The following is a 7,217-nucleotide window of genomic DNA, read 5'->3' on the forward strand; positions in this document are numbered from 1 at the left end:
TCATCATTGCTAAGCTGCAAATCCTAATTTAGGGTGAGAGAGGTTATTTGTTATTCTTGTAAACTTTTAATCTTGTTTTAAGAGAAAGTAAAAGAATATCAGTTATAATCAATCTTGTGTTCCTCTTCTTCCTTGTTTTTTATTCATCCCTTATTTTATACTTTGTTCGTGGCATTGAATTCACAACAATTACTAACTATATTATATTTGTTTTAAGATTTTCCATTTTCTCTCCTGAAAGGTTATCCAATAATTTAAACTATTAAAAAAATAGGAATGAATTCTTATGATGGATAAGTTTTCTAATTTTTGTCCTAAATGTATTAAATGGACAAATATACAACACATTGATGATCCCAAGAAACATTTTATACTTATTTTAAAATTTAGGAAGTGTGTGTTTCAAACTATAAATTCTTATAAGCTAAGATAAAATATCTATAAGTAAAACGTGAAATTTATTAATTACAAGTGATACAAGCTTATTCTATTTGAAACATACAAATGGGAGAAAATATTGTTAAGGTTTTTAAACTTGTTTATGCTATGGTTATTTTTATTTTTCTATTTGTTGATGCAAAGGAACGTTATGGTAAGCCAAATCTTAAACCTTTCTAAATGTATTATATTTTCTACTATTTTAGTACATTAATTTGTTTATCTCTATTTTTATTACAGAAACCGATTATCCATGTACAAGACGTCAAGATTGTCCCAAAACTTTGTGTACGCTTGGTTATAGACGATGGTGTGAACATGGTTATTGTGCATGTATTTAACTGTTTTGGTATAGCATGATATTAGATATTATGTTGGCATTCAATGAATCACAAATAAAATGATCACAAATAAAATGAAATACAACATCAATGACTATTTTATCAGTTGTCTTCCTTTCTCTAAATTTTGAGATATTATCACTACCTTTTCAAATTTTCTTTTAAATTTCAATGCTTGATAGAATATTTTTTATGTTGAAGCTTTGTTGAAAAATAGTTGTAATTTATAATTTTTAATTTGTCAAGTGACAATAATTAAAAACTCAATTATATATTACATGTTTTGAAAATAAACAAAACAATAGTAGAGCGAAGAAAAAAAAAAAGAGAGTTCTATAACATGAGTTTTATTTATAGAAGATATGTAATGAATAAAAAATAATATGGAATTCACTCGTTTATGGACAACCACAATCATGTCATTTCTAATACACTTTTTTGGATGTCCATCAAGAATATGTCCTCATTAAAACCTTACTCGTATAAATTTTACTAGAAAAAGTTCTAGTGAAGGAAAAATAGTACAAATATTTTTGGTGGGGAACTGCCTCGATACTAATCAATACAAATTACTATAAATAAAGAAGAAAATTATTTGAAATGTTGGTTTATGATACACCTCGTTAAAACCTTGCTAAAAAAACTCAGTGGAAAAAAGATCTAATGAAGGAGAAAGAGTAAAATATCCTTTTTCGACAAAATATTTTGATTAGTTTCTTTTAGAATAGTCTTCCTCTATGCTCTTGTACTGGGGACAAATGTTTGACCATTTGCCTTGCACATTCATCCCTCGTTGTTTATCCAATCTTTTCAAGAAATTGTTGAACTTTATTCTAATATATAAGTTATAGCATATATAGACTTTCTTTAGTATCCATATCAGTTCAATCTTACTTATTTAGAGTATTGTACAAAAAGCTACATCTTTGTTCATCTTTTGTGATCTTCTATTTATAGAAACTTCAAAGGTTTGAAGAGAGCCAATGAGTTTATTAACCTTCAAGGTGCTTAAGTCTTGAGCTTCTTCAATAGTTGTTACCTTTATGTCAAACTTCTGAGACAAATATATGAGGATCTTTCTAAATAGCTTTGCTTCTGACATTTTATCTTCCAAGGAAAAATAATCATTGGATATATATCTCATTCTAATGTTGAAATCTGATATATTCCTCGTCTATCATTCTCATATTTTCAAACTCAATTGTGAGGAGTTGCAGCCTTAACATTCCAACTTTAGATTTGACTTCATGAGCAGTCTTAAGAATCTCCCAAGCTTATTTTACTTCAATACAAGTGTTGATTAGTCTGAACATATTCTTGTCCACACCATTGAATATGGCATTCAAGGTTTTGTCGTTTCCAAGAGCTTTATCATCTTAATCTTTGGACCAAAAAGCTTCCGAATTTAAGCTTGTTAAACCATCTTGGAAAGTGATCACAGGATGTTTCCAAGCTTTTATACCACAACCTTCCAAGTTTTGTTGTCAATAAATTTTAGAAAAGCAACCATCTTGGCTTTCTAATAATCATAATTTGTGTCATCCAACATAGGTGGCTTGTTGATTGAACCTCCATCCTTAGTGTTGTCCATGGAGCTCACCGAAACAGAATAGGGTGCAAGCTCTGATGTCAACTGAGTTTTTGTTCTTGGGGAGACAGGTGTTGGACACGATGTTGGGACAACATGTCCAACTTGTTCAACCAGTATGGCAGCATAATAACTTCAATAATAACACATTACATAAAGCAATAAAATAACACAAGAGATTGGTAATCTCGTTCGGTGAAACAACACTTATGCCTGGAGGGCACTCTACCCAAGAAAAGAAATTCATTACTTCGAATTAGTACAATTTGTTTATAGGAACATCAACCTCATGATGTTCAACGCCTCATCCTAGTTCTAGTGACTTTTTTATTTAGGACTCCCCCTAAATATGGGAGTCCCTCTTACTTTCTCTCAATCACTAATCTAAAATGATCAACTTAACCATTAACACAATGATTTTTGAATTTACAAATTAACTAAGACAAACCAACAACTATGTCAAGTTACTAAAGCAATAGTGTAGAGTACAACAAACAAGATTCAACACTAATTCTTATGATATGAGTGATAACATTAGCGTGAAATACAAGTAATAAAAGACTCAAAAATCCTAGCACAAAGAAATTAAACCTAGCGCACAAAATCTTGTTCCAAGCTTGAGAATTGAGTTTTCTTAAATAGAAATCCATTATACGCTTTTCTCCTTTATATCTATGAATTAAATTCTTTCAAAATAATAGAAGAATTTGTTGGATTTTATTTGCTCCATAAATATTTCAAACAAAAGATATGATTTGTTATATTTCAAATTGAAATTTAAATCAGATTTGATCTTCAAGAACTGTCAAGCAAATCATTGATAAAGAAACTGCAATAAATCTAATTGAATCTCAATCATAAATTTCGCTGCTAGTAACATCCACCATGACATCCAGACAAAGGGAAAATGTTGCACAACTCACATGTTGGAACATCGTGTTCAACATGCTATACCAGAACATCCAAATTAACTCTTTTCATAGATCTTCTTTATAGAGTGAATCTTGGATAAAATAAGTTTTGAACTAATACTACAATAACATTTGTATGTTGTTAGAGACCAAATGTTATAGCACACATGTTAGAACATCGTGATTCACATTGGTTCCTTCTACAACATAAACAATTTGAATATATTTCAAGTTGTTTTGCATAATAAAGACAATCCAAAAAAAACAATAATTAACTATGAGGATCAACCTATATCATTTTAAATCAAAGTTAATGGTCTCAACGTTATCGTCGTTGATGTCTAGGCTTCAATCAACTATATTCTTAAAAGACATATGTGGCACGGGCACCAGCTTACCATTGAAGTTTCAGTATTACATCCTTATGTGCTTTATCGAAATTTCTAACTCCATATTAGGGATTCATGAACATCTTGGCAGTCACTTACCTACTAAAGCTCCTATTGAAGATTTTGTTAATTGGACTCAAGATAACCAGCTCACTTACATTCCCAACACGGCATACTTTTATATTTCGTACAATTGAAGAAGGAAGTACAACCACACAGAAAATAGGCTTGATAGAGCTATTTTCAATCAACTTTGAACTACACTTGTAACTTTCTCTCTTGGTATATTTTGGTTAAAACCAGTCTTCTTTAGTTTATATGTTTCATATTCTTTTTGAATTTTTATCCTACAAATATTTAATTTCATGTATTTGATTAGCTTAAGTAATATGTTTTAATTGAGGTAATTGAACATAATCAACTAATTTTAAATTCATTTATGATGACAACATTAGTTTATAATTACGTATTAACGTAGACAAATTATTGATATTATAAAATTAATAATAATAATAATAATAATAACAACTAATAATATAATAATTAAAAAATTATATATATATATATATATATATATATATATATATATATATATATATATATATATATTTGTTGAATTCTTATCTATCTAACACAAAAAATTGGGTAGAGTTATCTTTAGTGTAAAATGCATTGTAAACAATCAAAAAATATAATATTTAATAATTAATTAAATATGATAAAATTAAATGATGCAATGTGATTGGTGGAATGTATACTATCCAACTTTTTGTGATGGGTGGAGAAGTTGTCCATTTTTTATTTATTTTTTATTTTCTCTCTGAAAGGTCACACAATAATTAAAACTGTTAAAAAATAGGAATGAATTCTGACGATGGATAAGTTTTCAAATTTTTGTCCTTATTAAATGTATTAAATGGACAAATATACAACACATCGATGTTCCTAAGAAGCATTTTATACTTATTTTAAAATTTAGGACGTGTGTTTTTAAAACTATAAATTCTTATAAACTAAGGTAAAATATCTACAAGTAAAACGTGTAGTTTATTAATTACAAGTGATACAAGCTTATTCTATTTGAAACACGCAAATGGGAGAAAATATTGTTAAGGTTTTCAAACTTTTTTATGCTATAATTATTTTTATTCTATTTACTGTTGCAAAGGAACGTTATGGTAAGGCAATTTTTAAACTTTTTAAAATTTATTCATATATTTTCTACTATTTTAGTACATTAATTTGTTTCTCTTGATTTTTATTACAGGGACAAATTTTCCCTGTATAAGACGTCAAGATTGTCCAAAAACTTTATGTATACTTGGTTATAGACGAAGTTGTGAACAAGGTTATTGTATGTGTATCCCATAATTAGTATCATACCCAAACCCAAAATGAACCCAATATTTCATGGGCTTTCAATTAGATATTATGTTCGCATCTAATAAATCAATCTTATTTAAATTTTATAGTTTATGAAACTTGTAGTGATTACTTTGTATGTTAAAATGATACAAATAAAATGAAATACAACATCAATGACTACTTTATCAATTGTCATCTTCTCTCTTAATTTGGAGATATCATCACAACCTTTTCAAATTTTCTTTATAATTTCAATGCTTAATAGAATTTTTGTATGTTTATGTTTTATTCAAAAATAGTTGTAATCTATAATTTTTTATTTGTCAATAGAAAATTATTGTGAATAGAAAATTAATATTAATATGGAATCTATTCATTTATGGACAACCACACTCATGTCATTTATAATACGCCTCCATTGATGTCCCTAAAAAAATATGTCTCATTAAAATCTTACTAATAAAAATTCACTGAAAAAAATTCTAGTGAAGGAAAAATAGTACATTATTTTTTGTGAGAGAACTGCCTCGATACTAATTAATAAAAATTATTACAAATAAAGAAGAAAATTATTTGAGATGTTTGTTTAGGATATGCCTCGTTAAAACCTTACTAAAAAAATACAATGGAAAAAAGATCCAACGAAGAAGAAAGAGTACAATATCTTTTGATTATTTCTTTAATGATTAAGACCAATCTTTCGTACTAGTTGGTTAAAAATTCTATTTGGTAGTAGCTTTGAGAAAAGGTCTAAATAATTATCACTTGAACAAAAATTTTAGATGCATTTAATAATATCTTCACCACTTTTCTAAAGATCGTGAGTGAAAATAAACTTTGAAGAATTATGTTTTGTTTGATCTCTTTTAAAATAATTATCTTTCAATTGAGCGATGCATGTAATATTATCTTCATATATGGTTGTTGTATATATTTTTCCAGAAGGCAAATCACAAGTCTTTTGTGTGCGTGTTGAATTAAAGATCTTAACCAAACACATTCTCGACTTGCCTCGTGTTGTGGTAAAAATTCCCTAATGATTAGATGAAGTTGTTATGGGTTATTTCACGGGTCTCCATGAAATAGTTGTACCAACATAAGTAAACAAATAAATTTTGTGTGATCTACTATTATGAGAGTCTAATAATTAACATGCCTCAGTATAACTTGTTATTTCTAATTTCGATATTTTGTAGTAAAACTAACTTTTGTCCGTTTACCCCTATAAGATAATAAAGTAGGGTTAAATATGTTTTTGGTCCCTATAAATATTTCAAAATTTTATTTTTAGTCCCTATAAAAAAAGACATATTTTAGTCCCTATAAAATTTTTATGCATTTAGTTTTAGTCCCTGCTATTTTCTAAAATTTTGAAAACTATTTAATTATCCTTAAACTTTAAAATTTTTGAATAATTTTTTTCCTACGTGTTTAGAATACTATAAATTTTTTTTTATCAAATTATAGAATTTTTTAAAATGGGAAGAATTAAATATGAATTTTTTAAATTTCAAAAGATAATGATAAAAGTAATGCAAATTTAGTCTTAGAAATCAAATTTTGAGTTCTTTTTTTTCTGAGGGACTCTTTATAGCATTCTAAACATGTCTGTAAAATAATCATTCGAAAATACACATCGGTTTAACATTAGAGACTAAAACTACATGCATAATAATTTTGTGAGGACCAAAACATGTCATTTTTGTAATAGGGACCAAAAACAAAATTTGGTAATTTATAGGGACCAAAAACATACTTAACCCTAAAGTATATTTTTGACTTCTTTCCATTGTCTTCGTGTAGGTGAAGAACTATATCTCGCTAATTGAATAATAGAAATTGAGATGTCGTAGTTTGTATAATTAGAAAGATAAATCAATGATTGAATAACACTGAGATATGATTCTTCAAAACTAATTAGTTTTTCATCCTCTTCTCGATGTCTAAAATATTATTATGCAAATCTAATTCTTGAATATTTTATTTTGACTTCACTAGCTAGTTCTTCACATAAGATTCTTACTAAATCCTTCTTGACATTTTCAGTTAAGTCCAATTCCTTAAGCTCATCTACGATCACGTCTCTGTTGTTCAAATCTTACTTGTTCACTGGGTCGATTAATTTGTATCCACCAGTCGAATGATATTCTATTAGGATCATTTGACTCGATTTATCATCAAGTTT

At 27.6% G+C, this 7,217-nt stretch overlaps 1 long non-coding RNA gene across 1 annotated transcript; it reads left to right on the forward strand.

The window, feature by feature from the left end:
- Positions 1 to 327: 327 nt before the first annotated feature.
- On the forward strand, positions 328 to 884 carry LOC131606971 (uncharacterized). The gene is made up of 2 exons (XR_009285142.1): positions 328 to 592; positions 679 to 884. It is a non-coding gene; the product is annotated as an uncharacterized LOC131606971 (long non-coding RNA).
- Positions 885 to 7,217: the final 6,333 nt, after the last annotated feature.

The sequence above is a fragment of the Vicia villosa genome, linkage group LG5 (assembly GCF_029867415.1).
Source record: "Vicia villosa cultivar HV-30 ecotype Madison, WI linkage group LG5, Vvil1.0, whole genome shotgun sequence".
NCBI classification, from domain to species: Eukaryota; Viridiplantae; Streptophyta; class Magnoliopsida; order Fabales; family Fabaceae; genus Vicia; species Vicia villosa.